Genomic DNA, 14,569 nt, shown 5'->3' with positions numbered 1-14,569 from the left:
CTCTGCAAACCTAGTACCCAACGCAAGCCCATCACAACCTCAGCCTGCATCCCTCCAGCATCCTCTGGCATTTCACTCTGGCAGTTGTATAGAGAGCCACAGAGCCCCTGGAGCAGTTATGGTGCAGGACCGGGAGACCTTGAGGATGGCACCTCACTGCAGGCACGTGCGGGGAGCAGACGCTCCGGGATTAGCTCCGGATCATGTTCACCAGTGCCCGGGGCAGCTGCTTCCTTCACTGCTTGCTGGGTTTGGTACCTGATCCCAGCTGACATGACTGGGATCTCACACCGGCATCTCCTCTCAGTTTGTGTCAGAAATGTGTCAGCACCAGCTCCTCGGGCAGGGGGACCTGCACAGAGCTTCTATCGGGCTGTCATGCAGCCTCCTGCTCCTCGGGGCGGAATGGCAAAATGAGTGGTCGTCACCAGAGACATTCCCTTTCCCCAGGCTTGGCGACCTCATGCCCACACACCCTTTCCAAGCACAGCCACAAAGGGACAGCACTAAAGAGGTGCCGGTCCTGATGGCCACCCCCCTTGTTCTTCCCAAACCAGACATCCCTGCCAAAGGACACACTGCTGCCCTAGTGACTTCAGGCAGCAGAGAGGAGCTGGGATGCTCAAGGAGAATGATACTAATGTGGGACTTGTGTCCAAACTAGGGGAAAAACAGCATCAAATAGCAGCAGATCACAGGAGATCTCTAGTCCCTGCCTGTCACTTAAGGAGACAAACACAGAGCTCAGGTTTTAGGCTATAGAAAACAAATCTTCAGCCATGTTCAAAGGTGGCCTAGAAAACACAGACTCATTCTGCATAGCCATAAAAAGAGTCCCCCAGGAGCATAGCACACAGTTTGAACAGCCTGGTGTCCCTCTGCCTGGCAGCGTGACACTGACTGGGTCTGATCAGAGGACACAGGTGTGAAAATTCCACAGGATGTGGAGAATCCCTCCTCGGCAGAGCCCGTGCACCTCCTGGACCTGCAGCCCAGTGCGCACTGGTGCCAACAATCCCAGGCTGACCCCAGCAGTCAGGCTCTGCCTTTGCAGCATGGAGCAGGCAAAGCCTTCCTTGCAGCAGGCATCTGCGTGCCCCATGCCCAAATGGATCAACACAGGCAGCTCTTCCTCAAAGCAAGGTACTTTGTAGGTCTCTGAGACAGCTGTGGCTAGGAATAGCACAAGCAGAGGGAATGTATCCCTTTTCCTTCCAGCCATGCCTTCCCCAGCGTGCATGACCGTAGGCTGGAATAAAGCACATCATCACCACCCTCATCCCACTGCACACAGCAAGACAGTTGCCTCCACATCCGTGCACCCACAGAGGCATCTGTGGAAGCATCCCATGGTATCACCAGGGTGTCTTCTTCTAGGGGCTTGGAGGGAAGGGAAGAAGGATGGAGGCAGTGCAGAATCCTGAGCCTTTGTTTCCCAGCACTCAGCCACATTGCATGCTGTCAATTAGGTAGCAGAGACCAGTCACTTCCCACCATACCCTTGAGCTCTTGCAGCAACAGCAGGCACTCCTTTAACCTCTGGCATTTGCGGATGGGAGGGAGGCACAACTCAGTCAAAGCCTACAGAAATGCAACCAGCTGAAGGAAAGACCTTCCCTTTGCAAGGAAATAGTCCCCTGATGGGCCCCCAAGCCAGCACTTCTCTACATGAAGCATTTATTTCCACCCCAGGCTCTCAGCTGGCTCTGCCACATCACCCATCCACCAGATCACAAGCAAAATGAGTCTGATGGGTGCCAGCCTGGTACCACTCATGAGCCCTTTGTATCTCTACTCTGCCACACCATCAGGAAGCCCAGCCTGGGGACAACGCAGGACCACAGCCGCTTCAAATGCCTGTACAAGTCCAGACTGGTGCATGCAGTTTGCCCTTCATTCCAGAGAGCTCCAGTACACTTCTTCATGAGACGTATTCAAACTTACACTGGTTATAACACATTCAAGTGGGCACAGGGTGACGTCTATGAAATGTATCACAAATGGACTGAAAAGAGCACACTGAGACACTGGTCTGAGTGGCAACCTGGGACAAGTCTGCAGCAACCTGGGGAGATCCAGTACAGTCCAATGAGGACACCAGAGTCTTCCACAGTGCTGCACACAGAACATGAACTCTCAGCCAGCAAAAGGACCAAACCATTTTAAATGACATTATTTTCCTGGAGTCCTGGCAGTGGGGAACTCAAATGCTGTTTGCAAGCTGCCCCAGAGCAAGAGAGGCCCATGTCTGTCCACAGGCACAGCCAGCCTGCGTCAGTACAGCCTTGTCCCCAGTGCCTCCACAAGCATGTACACAGTTGTGCATCCCTTGCTTGGTCTTACAAAATAGTGTGCCAGGGACCAACTTCACCAAGTTTCTCTGTGCCCAGGGCCATACAAGAGGCTGGGACCACTCCTGAGAGTCATTGCTTCTCATGGCTCAAACGGAACCCAAGCCAGCACCATCCAGCCCAATGTGATCCATGACACTTGGAGCTATCAGGCTCTATTTGACTCCCTGTTCAGTGTTACACGGCATCCTGGACTGTCAGCCTTAAGCTTTGGATACCAGGAATCTGGATCCCCAAAACTGTGAAGCCTGACTCCAAAACCCCAAGTATTTGGAGGGATTTTTTTCAGACTGGTAATGCTTGAACCCTGCGAGGTCTTTGACTTGTTTCCTGAGTTTTCCCTGCAATGATGATGTCTCTAATGACATTATTTGTTAGAATCACTTTATTACTTTCAAGTGAGAGCTGAGACTTTCAAACAGCCCTTGATTACAGTAGTGAAGAGTTTGCAACAGACACCCCAAATCCTAAGCTTTGCACTAAAACCCCTGTGAATAATTCTGGTCCAACCCTGACAGCTGCTCCTCCACCCAAAAGGCTCCTGCCCTTTAAAGCAGGATAGCAGAAGGGAGGAAAGCTGGAAAAGCACCATTTCTGGGACTACAAATCAAATCAGGAGGAACAGCCCCAAAACCCTCTCTTAACCTTGGTCACCAGCAGCAGCTACTCATGAAACTCCCATCAAATGTGTTCAAATGAGATCCAGTGGAAGAGACACATTGCTCCTGCCTTGCCAGGTTTTCTGCCAAGCTTGTCAGCAAGGCACACTCAGACACTGCTGCTCAGTATAAGCAAACCTGACCTGACACCCTCTCCTTTGCATGGCTTTCTGGACACCCTCCTCTGCCTCCCACTGCCATCCCTAAATCACAGAGCCAACAGCATCACTTGCAAGCTGCACACCATGCCAGAAGGAGCAAAGGTGTGCTCCTCCCGGCCCCAGGCCTGCTGCCAACGCTATCCCAACATGGGGCACGCAGGCAAAAGAGCTGCCGGAGGAATCCACGCCAAGCAGCGCTGAGCACGACCTTTCTGCTTTACAATGGTAACCTGAATCCTAAATACTGGATTTCTAGGCACGCATTAAAGCCATGAGACAATGGAGACGGCGAGGCTGGGGCTGGCTGCAAGCCAGCTCTGCGCCGGCCCCACCAGCGCCCGATGTTTCCCATTGCCTTCTTTTTTCGCCCTAAGCCAGGAGGCAGGTGCATGCACAAGCTCAGCCGTGACTATGCTTGGCTCGCACCCCATGGAAGGTGGATGCCCAAGAAGACCCAGAAAGGTGATTGTCTTCCTCTCTCACTTGCTCTCTCTGATGAGCATTGCTTCTTCTTTAATTGGTTTCATTCATGGCGGCCCTTCGCTAGATGCAATTATGCCAGGCTCCCTCCATCTGGCTGTGCTCAGGAAGGGCCATTGCTCTGTGGTTTTATTTTCAGTCTTGATTTCTGCATTAATCCCCCCTCCTCAGCTCACATGCACAATGTCCAGGACCTCCTGAGCACATACAGGCACCAAATGAAGAGCAGGGTTTGTCCCTGGCTTTCTCGCGGATGGGGATGGTTGTTTTTCACAGGGAAAGCCCCATGCCTCAGTCTCTTTCTGTAACCACATCCATCTCTCAACAATACCCTCACAAGCCACTCTTGCTGCAGATACTCAAGACCCCAAGCAAGAGGATATAGCTTGACTTTGCCTGCATCCACAGACACAAAGATATCTCTGCTTGTCTTCCCAAGCCCAATAGCTAAAGGTAGCAAGATGTCTGCTCAAGCTGACATGGACTGCTTTTCACATGAAGACAGCATTCAATCCTACACAAACCAACGTGCTAATTTTCCTACCCAGGAACGCAGACAGGGTGAACAGAACTGAACACAGGGATTAACAGACCTCAGCTCTGCAAGGGCAGCTCATAGCCGCATGGCTGAGGCTGCAAAGTGCCCAATGCACCCTGAAGCATTTCATCCCTTGGGGTACGTTACAAAGGTCCTTACACCTTCCTCAGCCAGGGTAGGTAGATCTTGGCGAGAAAACACAATGCTAAAGGAGCTGATGGTTTATTGAGAGACCAAACCTAGCGACGCAGACCCTGGGCAACCAAGCACCATCTGGTGACCGCCGGCTCCCAACACAATAGCCCACGTTGGCATGTTTATGATAGAGACCAGAGGCGGATTCCCATTATCCCCATCAGATCCTGTGATGCGGTTTCAGGAGAAGGACCACGAGAAGCAGATGGGATGGCAGAAGAGAAAAGGACGCAGCGAGACAGACAGACAGGAGAGATTTATACGAAGCTAAAGCACATACCCATAAACATGGGATAAGTAAATAGCATGTAAGTATGAAATTAAATGCGGGGAATCCATGGCATCCAGTAATCAGTCAAATATCTCCCTTCACTTCTCTTTTCAGTTTAGCATCGGCATTTTAAAATGGGATATTTATGCCAATAAGTAACCCTGTTGTATATTGTAACCCTGCAAATATTGGCTGGGATCTGAGAGATTCGCCCCGACAGACAATTAATTTTTACAGTTATTTTTGGACTCCCAGCCTTCGTGGAACACTGGCTCTCTGTGTTGGATTTTATGCCCCTGAAATGTATTTACAATGCATGGCATCTGTATTGTGCATTACACACTTAAATCATTGCTCTTCATTCATCGCTTATAAAAAAAAAATAGACTTCAATATCCTGAAGCTCCAAATACTCAAAAATATTCCTGCTGCATTATTTTGGGGGTAATAATATAAAATAATGTTTTGTTTTTTAGATAAAGGAAGGAAAAAACTGATCATGAGGAACATGGATTCCCAGGATGAGAGAGGAAGGGGAGTTTGGATTTCACACCACGATAAAATGAAGGAATTCATAAATAAATAGGGATAAAAGCTGAAAACCCCACAAAGGTTTATTTTCTAAACAAGAACATAGCAATATTTTGTCACTTAAACAAAGGGAGGAGGGAGGGGGGAGGCTCCACATCCCGGGCTTGCTCTCTGCAACGGACAAATACTATCAGAAACAAAAAGCATGGCATAGTTAGCGGGAGCGGAGCTCAGCGCTTTACATTTAATGATATGTATTTACGTTCCTTTTAGGGGAAGCCTTCCGCAATCATTACTGGGGGGGGGGGAGGAACACCCCCTCCCCAACATGGTTTTTAAAGGCTTCTGTCATTGCTGCCTACGAGCCAAAGAGAAAGGCGCTTTCTTTGTCATCCGGGGGTTTATGGCAACACCTCAACGTCTCGTTTTCCATAGGTGAAGCAGAGGTGCACAAAGCAGCCGCGTGCCAACGCGTCCCCCCTCTTTTCCCCGCCACCACCGGCAAAACAGATCGGTGGAGGAACGCGGGGAGACCGTCCTAATCCGCCGGCAAAGCAGGCGAGGACGGTGCGGCGGGGTAAATATCGCACGGCTCCTGCCAAGCCCCGCGTGGGCTATTGTCCCGCCACCCCTTTTAGATGTCATTAAGGATTTTTCGCATACAACCAAACGAGCGGGGAGGGGGTGTGCGTGTGTGCGTGTGTGTGTGTGGAATAAATGAACGTTGCTCGTTTTCTTACCCAACCGGTTGGAGAAGCCATGACGAGGCGGCGCGGGGGGAAAAACACGTGGGGTAAATTAAGGAAGTATGTTAATTCGGTTAATATCACAGAGGGGATGGCGGGCGGCACGGGGAGGGGGGACAGAGGGAGGTGTGCGCGCTGATTTTCCGCCCGAGGAAGGAGGTGGCAGAGAAAGAACTGGGGCATGCCAGCTCCCGTTATTGTTCTGCCTTCATCGGTAATTAGCAAGATAAGGAGGGGACGGCGTGAGGGAGGCAGCGTGGCGAGGACAAGGCAGCGCTGCACCCTACTTCATGCCCATGCGGCCATCTTACAGGCGGCGCTTGCCTCCCGCAAAATGGCCGCCAGGGCCCACACTGCCTCGTGCCAGCGGCCAGCCTTGCCCCCGCGGGCTCCCCTCGGCCTGGCTGAGGCAGCTGGCACCCAGCGGCAGGTGGCAGCGGTGGCAGCCATCCCGCTGGCCCGTAGGGAAAGGGGGGCACTGGGACCGAGGGTGTCTCCATGGCGGGAGGGCGGCCATCTTAGCGCGGGCTGCGCTCATGGCGCCAAGGCGCTGGCTGTGCAGCACTGCCACAGGCTTCCTGGCTGGAACAATTGTGGTATGCTCCTCCTTCACGAGGCGACATTGCCCAGGGCCTGCGCCCCTGCTGTCGTTTTCCCCTCGGACACAAGCGGTGCGGGAGCTAAAGCAGGGTTAGACCCGCTTTTGAGGTAAAACGTGCCCCAGTAAGGCCCTGAAGCTGCTGGGCATTGGGCTGGCCCTGGGAGACATGGACTGAATAGGTACAGTGAGATGGGCACGGCAGCACCGACAGCCAGGGGGGAAGCATTGCCTGCGAGGCACTGCGGAGCGAGTTATGGACAAGTTCTCTCTTTCTGTGGCCAAACCAAAACCAATCCCAAACCGAAACTGCAGAGATACCGGTAAAGATGTGAGCTTCCTAAATCTGAATTTAAACCAGGATCAGTTATAAAGAAAAGGCGCGGTTAAACGGGCACCACAGACAAAGCTATACCAGCATTTCCCACTCCATGGGAGCTTTACGTTGTTTTTTCATTCTCCACATGAGCAACACCAAATGCCAACCAAAGAACCCTCATCCTTGATCCGGGGCTGTCCTCACAACACTTAACAGCAATTACTCACATTAAAGCAGTATTTGGGAAGCGTTTCAGGTGTCTCTAGCCACAATGGGGCTATTTCACACCACGCAATAGGCACACAATGGAAGGTGGGCATTGCTCCAGTGCTGTGCGGAGAACCAGAGCACGAGGGTGACTGCAACCGCACGCAGGCAGGGCTGTGTTATACATCTCGGTTAGACAGTGAAACATAAGGGATGGCAGGCTAGCTGCTCCGCTCCGGGGTTGTCTACACGGAAAACCACACCATTATAATGACAGCACTATAGGTCAACTGCTACTGCTCCTCACCACGCTGGTGCACAGCTCCACTCGGATGCTACCTTTCTCCAGTTTAGCTTTAACTGACATAACCAGTATATAGGAGAGTCCTGCCTCCTGCCAAAGGAAACATCCATGGAGGTTGTGCACGTACAGCTCCTTGCTTTCAAATCCACCCCCCGACCGTACGTCTGTAGCTAGACCTGCCCCTCGGCTAACCTTTCTGTACTGCGCACACTTCTGGGCTGTTCACAGTGCCCGTGAAACACTATTACACCCTGCTTCCCTTGGGTGCTAATCCTGCTTGTCAACCCAACGGCAGAAGCAGGCGGTGGCTTGGCATTTTGATTACGTTGTGATCTGTTTGAACCTTCCAGACTCTTTTGATGTCTGTGCAAATTTGAAAGGGGGAGCCTTCATCCTCCACAATGAAACTCCGCTATCGCATGGTGAAAACATCTCGGGACTCCTATGTCCGTAGCTCCGGCTAGATTTGGAGCAGGCAGGGGAGGTATAGATCCTCCAGGAAGAGCCTGAATTTCAGACCAACCAGTTCTGGCCCTGAGTGGAGAACACCACGGGGACAGCATGCATCTTCAAACAGATACGTGCGTAAGGGCAGTGTGCGCATGCACAGAGACACCAGATTTATACAAATAGATGCATTCATAGGAAAATGCAAATAGCATCCTCTTCCGTCCCAGGCTCCCTTCGAGCTCCTGACATCCCAAGGTTTCAGAGGAGTACAACCGAGCCTCAGATCAAACATTAGCCCTGCGGGGGTTCCCTCAGGGAAGCAGCCGTGCACGGGGGTCTTTTCCCCGCTTCCATGCGAGGTTTCCCGACCCGGCCTTCCTTGGGTGCTGTGCTCTGACACGCGTATGACACACACGCATGCAGAGCCTTGCTAAAAGGCACTCTGGGAATTGAGCTCCGTTTCCTCCTCCTTCTAAATCAGTCCTTATAAACCAGCTTTGGTTTTATTTTTAACAAAGCAACAGAAATAACCTCCACGCAGAGCTCTCGCCGCTCCCACAGCCCTGTCCTTTGGATCAAAAAGCCACTCGGGGCCCTGAGGACATGGGCATGGGAGGGCAGCGGGGTAAGAAAGACCAGGAAAGGCTGCTTTCTGGTGCACAGAAATCCATTCCTCCTCTCTTGAGCCCATTGCTTGGCAGGCAGCGAGGCAGTGGGATGGGAAGGGGATGCATGGTGGGTAAGGCACTCCCAACCTACTCAGCCCAATCTCTGGCTGGTGCCTTCATCCCCTGCCCATTGAGGAGCCCGCTTCCAACCTGTTTTTTACCTTTTGCTCTGCAAGCCATGGTTTCTCTTGCTCTTGGGTACCAGCAAGAGGTGAGCCCCACATCACCATTGCAGCAATTGATGTGATAACGTGCAACTTGTGACAGCCTGAGCTCTGCCTGCCTGTGGTACACCCCTGTCTCCAGCATAGCCAAGGACCTGTCCCTCTTCCTGCAGTCCCGCTCTCCTAAGTCCAGGACTCAAGACATATGGAGACATTTCTTGATGTAACCTATCAGTGGGTGAGTGGCAGCTGAGCAGGTACCGAGCAAGACGTGGGGCCAGACAGCAGCCAGGGGGGAAGGCAGCGGGTGGAGGGAACGTGCCTCGGGAGGAATACTCACAAAGGGCTGCTTTCATTAATAAAACATTCCCCCCTCGGTTGCCTTTTGATTTGGGTGTAAGAATTAACCCCATCTGCCCAACAGCACGCTACCTACCAAGTCATCTCTGCTGAGGAAGGCCATCTGACGTGTCCGTTCAATTGCTAAGCTTCTCCCTCCCTGCGCTCCTCAGCTCTTCAGGCCCCCTCCAAAGAGCTCACCAGCCTCACTGGGTCTGCCTTATTGAAGAGATCCTCTTCCCACAACATAGATTAGACCCAGTGAAAATAGGCTTAGTGAAAATACCATTTCACTATTAATTCCTCCCCCCGCCCCCCCATCCTGCCTGCCTTCACACTCTCTCACACCCAGAAAGCTTATAACAAATCCCAGTCACCTTTTGCCCCCGCTAACTACTGCTCCAGTCTTTGCACTGCATGCCTTCTACCGTAAGTAGAGAGCCGGGCACAGGGTGATACTTATATATATATATATACACACACACACACACATAAATATCTAATCAGCATTGGAGGTGTTCAGCCATGGAACACAAATCTCCCTGCACAGCACCTTGCCTTGGCACAATACCCCAACCTGTCCCTCTCCTCTGTGATTGCAATGCCTGGTCCTTGGGCATCAGCAGAAAGTTGCAGCAAATCCTGCGTTGGTTTAAGCACGATCTGTCCATTCAAAACTGGTGGGGGGTTGCTTTTACATCACTGAGACATTTCTATTCTCTTTCTGTTTCAAGTAAAACCCAGATGCAGAGATGCCTTCGAACAGACAGCCCCTTCATTTTTCCAGAGGTGTGCTTTAATGAGTGACTCGCCTTCCAAAAAGGGGCCGGCAGAGGGGAAGGACGGCAGATTCTCCACACAAATTCAATAGCTGGTAGGTTGCCATGGGCTTAAGCATTTCTTTGCACACATGAAGGGAAGGGACTCCAGAGCACTAAGGGTTTTGCCTCCCATGAGTTATAGCTCTACCCTTCAAGAGCGGAATAAATGCTTTATCCCATTGCAGCCTGCGATGTATTCTACATAGATGGATTGATTTCCCCTATTGTTCTTAATAAATCCTGGCGCATGAAGAAACTCGCTGCACAGCCATTTTTCCTGCCTTGTTCTACCTTGCAGAAGTAATAAGGGTCAGATGTGACTGCGGTGGGAAGCAAAGGCCGTACACAAGGCGGTACTTTGCTGGATGCAGTGGGTGTGCTTGCAGGGGCTCAGTGGGTACAAAGCAGCACCCTTTTTCTCGGTTTATTCCCCCTTCTTCCAGTCTAAGGTGAGGAAAAGGGAAACCATGGCTGGGTACCACAGCATTGGCATGGCTGCAAGGGGAGAAGCCACTCTACAAGCTGAGCCTGCACAAAGTCCCCCTGCTCTCCACAGGGAAAGGCAAAGCTCCAACCAAAGATCTCGCTGATAAATACAAGGCTGAGCCATACAATACTGCCATAGAGCCTCCCTGGGCACAGCCTGGTCCTTGCCTGCCCTGTCCATCAGACCTGCCCTTGCCTGCACCCCAGCAAAGAGAAGCCCATCCTACCAGCCTGGGGGCTCCTCTGGTTCTTAAAAGCCAAAAAGCCCACCCAAAACACAAAACCACTCCCCCATCAATGACCCCAAACTGCACAATTCAGACCACCTGGTTGTGGTTGAAAGGCTCTCTCCCTTCCTACTGTTGCAAGGTTGACACCCATCCTCTTTCCCTGCTCCAGGATGGTGTTTGCTGGCCACAGCTTCCTTGGTGCCCAGCAAGGAAGAGCTGCTGGGCTCCAGGAAGCAGGTGGCTTCGCACTGACCTGCCTTGGCCACCTGCCTCCAGCTCCTTCCAGGCTCCCTGGATTATCACTGCTGGCTTTCTGAAGCAGCAGCTAACAACTGGCCCTGCTTCAAGAGCCTGGCTAGCAAATTTGGCTGTGGGAAGGGAAGCAGGGATCAGGTAAAAGAGTTGGTCTCCCATGCATGAGTTGGACTCAATCCTTCAGCAAGAATCCCAGGGACTCACCTCTCCTTGCCCAGGTGGAGACGTCCCAGCCCTTCCCAAGGCATCCCACTCCACGAACTCACAGTCACGTCTGATTAAGGAAAAGAGAATTTATCTCAATTAGAAAGAGGCTCCCATATACATGAATGGATGTCAAGTAATTACCGCATGTCACTCACAGCTGGAAGAGAGACCTGAAATTTGGGGCCGTGTAAAGTCGCACACACAATTGCGAGTGAGTTACAGACCTTGGCATGCTTCAGAGAATACCTTGTGCAAGTGCTTTCAAGCCCATCCCCGCAGCTGAAATACACCCAGGCACATATAATACACCCAACCATGTAAAATACCCCCAGCCATGTAAAATACACCCAGCCACATAAAATACAGCCAGACACGACCCTGTTCTCTAACAAGGAAATAAAGCCGAGCAGACCTGCGTTGCAAGAGCCCAGAGAGCAACACTGTCTCTTTAATTTTCTCCCTGGCTATCTCATCCTTTACACAAACTCTTTCCTCCCCGTGGCTTCTTCCAGCCTGGTGGGCAAAGTGGGAAAACATCATTAGGGAGGAAAAATAATTTAGTTTGTTAATCAGTATCCAGTGGTGGGAAACAAGAAAGACAGAGAGCAGGGCTGGCGGTTAGGGCTTAGGAAGGGCCAGCACAAAGCCCACCATTCATGACATCTGGGGCTGGGATTCTCATTGAATTAAACAGACACAAAGAGCAGAGGCATTTCATGCTCTCTTCACAAGAATTATCATATCTCCCTGGCACTAGGAAACCTTCAGCACAGGAGAGGGGGAGAGAGAGAGAGACAGAGGGGAAAGCGGGCAGGCTGGGTAGAAATATGGGGCAGGGTAGAAGAGGCTTTGTTCCAGGGTTGGATTTATGGATGGGATGCAGCGCGTTGCTTTGCGGGGAGAGACAAGGCCCTGGCGCGCTGGGTCTAATAAGAATCAGCAAATGTGAAACAGGGGGCCCCTGTGTACCATGAAGCAGGGAAACCCGCATGTGACAAGCCAACAGAATAACCGCTCGCGTCTCAGGGCTGTGAAAGGATGCTGACGTTCCTACGAGATGTGTCGTCTTGTGTGTGTGTCAGCGAGGAGGGGGGAGAAGGGGAGCGCCGAGGAGTATAAACAAGAGACCAGGCAGCATCGTTCAGTCATGAAAATTAATTAGCTAATGTGCAAACCATGGCTGCCTCTTCCCACTGCCCTGCGAGCGTTCCTCATAAAGCCATGGTGTGTGCGGAGCCTGTGACTGGGAATGACAGGGGCAGATTAGGCAGCTCCTTGGGACACGAGAAACCCACAGCCTGTGCAAAAAAAAGTGAGGAGGGGACATTTAGGGTCCTTGGGGAAGGCGCAGAGCCCAGGGACCAGGAGAAGTTGAAACGGGAGAGACCAGGCACCAAGCTGAGACCAGGCATCCTATTGCTACAGCAGCATAAACTGGGGTGGATCTCAAACCCCACCTATTAACAGGGTCTGGTGGACAGCAAAATCATGTAGGGTTTAGATCATGAGCTCTCTGGGGTCAGACCTGTCATGTCCTGCAGGCTCACACCACGGAGGCCCGTCCTACTTAATCTCTGGGCATCACCAGAGGATCTGCTTTAAATACTAATTGCTCCATGACCAAGACCTGCGAGCTGCTGGGACCTTCCCCACAGCATTACCTGTGGGAAGAGGGGACAGATCTCTGACCTCACATCCCCAGGGCAATTTGACCTCGTGTACCAGTGCCACAAGCAGATACTCATGCCTGGTGAAGATGAGAAACTCCTGACCAAACTCCTTGTGTCCCATCCCCAAGCTTTCAGATCCCACTACAGTACTGTGCGTATTCTTTGCTGGGAACAACCACGGAGAATGAGGGTACCCATAGCAATTACCCAGGGAAAAAGGGCACAAAAAGGGAATGAGGAGATGCAGAAAGAGATTGGTAGGGAGAAAAACAAAGGGAGAGAAGCCTCTTCGATGTGGGATGTGCGTGGTGAGCAAGAAACGTGCTGGAAACAAAGGGATGCAAGGAAAGGAGAGGCTGGGATGGGCATCTTGGTAGACATGTAGGTAAAAGTTGAAAAGGAAGCACTAATTAGCACCCAGACCATCACTTTCCATTAATAGCTTGTCACCGTTTCCTTGATGTTGCTGAGAGCAGGGAAGTTGGTATGTGTGATGCTTACCTGTCTCTATCTCATTAACAGAAGTCAGGGTGAGAACAGATGTTTATTGCCTGCATCCAGATAGACAGGCCCTCTGCTGAACCGAGATGCAGGAGAGAGGGGGAAAGTTATGAAAAGGAGGCTTGTGAAACACAAGCCCATACCCACACAATGGAAACCCAAACATAGGACACTTAGATACGATGCAGGAACAGCCCCAGGCAGGTATGAGGCTCCAGGAGTCCACAAGGCAAAAACACTAGGTCAAATCATTATAACCCAGGACAAATACACTGCTGGCTGGAGGGAAATGCTCCGGTAGCAGCACAAGGTATGTGCAAGGGCCCATGACTGCATTAAACCCAGGAAAGTAAAACAAAAGACTGCTTAATTCCCCAGGCAAATTTGCTGAACCAGAGCCCACTCTGCTAGAAAACACACAGCCAAATGCCTTGTTGAAAGTCGAATGGAGAAACCCCCACAGTCAACAAGGGAAAAGGAAAGCCACAAAAAGCCATTTCAAGCAAAGATGAATCTGCATCGCACACAACCACCTCCAGAGTAATTCTTCCAGCAGTTAAAAAAACAGAGATTAGATATCCCATGTAATAAACAAAAGCCTCTCCTTTCCACCCAACATGTGCAACAGCTCCTGTTAGCGACACCGGCAAGAGGCAGTGTGCAAGGCAAGGCAAGGATGCCAGTCAGCAAGTATCTGTGAGCTGGTAGCACACATCTGCTGGTGAGTGTGCACATTCCTAGGGACCCCCTTGCTTCCATAAGCACACAAATTCACTACTCAAGCCTCAGGATCCTCAAGAGCAGGAGCCCAAATCTCCCAAGGAGTGAACAAGGCAAAACCAAAGGCAAAGAAAACATCAAGGAAGGAACAAAGGCTTCCCCCTCTCATCTTGGAGACATCTTCTTGGCCATTTAGCTCAGATCAAGTGTAGGCTCTGTTGACTTCCCCATCTATTCAAACAAGCACTGTCAATAGTCTGATAAGTCTTTTCTGCTCTACGGCTTCCCTACCCCTGTATTTGCCGTCTGCGACCAACACAGTTAATGCCACATGCAGAAATACTGCCCGAAGAGCCCCCATTTAGATTGCGTGGTCAAGCACTTCAAAGTTAGGAAGTGTCCAATTTATGGCTGTCCGTGCAACCTTAATTCCACCTCAGTGTGCAGCCACCCTGCCCAGGGAAAAGAGGGAGTGAGCTAAAAATAGGCTGTGACTGTGTCATTACAGCCTCGTAAGGGCAGGGAGAAGCAGAATTCACATCTCATGGCCAAGCTGAAAGCGGGTACCCCCTGACTTGCCAAGCGCTTGCTTTGGTGCCTTCAGAGCCATGTTCATTTTTAATATACAGAAATCACGTGCGTTCTAAACATACAGAAAAATGCATTATTTATAGCTAATAAATAATAGATTGTTTATA

At 51.2% G+C, this 14,569-nt stretch overlaps 1 long non-coding RNA gene across 1 annotated transcript; it reads left to right on the top strand.

The window, feature by feature from the left end:
• Positions 1-5,883: 5,883 nt before the first annotated feature.
• Positions 5,884-9,855, top strand: LOC133222009 (uncharacterized). Its single transcript, XR_009728150.1, has 3 exons — positions 5,884-5,992; positions 8,684-8,880; positions 9,716-9,855. It is a non-coding gene; the product is annotated as an uncharacterized LOC133222009 (long non-coding RNA).
• The last annotated feature ends 4,714 nt before the right edge of the window (positions 9,856-14,569 follow it).

The sequence above is a fragment of the Neopsephotus bourkii genome, unplaced genomic scaffold (assembly GCF_033783945.1).
Source record: "Neopsephotus bourkii isolate Nb327-2 ecotype Australia unplaced genomic scaffold, CSIRO-AGI_Nbou_v1 NB_1572, whole genome shotgun sequence".
Taxonomy (NCBI): Eukaryota; Metazoa; Chordata; class Aves; order Psittaciformes; family Psittacidae; genus Neopsephotus; species Neopsephotus bourkii.
Note: the sequence above shows the minus strand (reverse complement) of the source record. Positions and strands in the feature narration are given on the sequence as shown.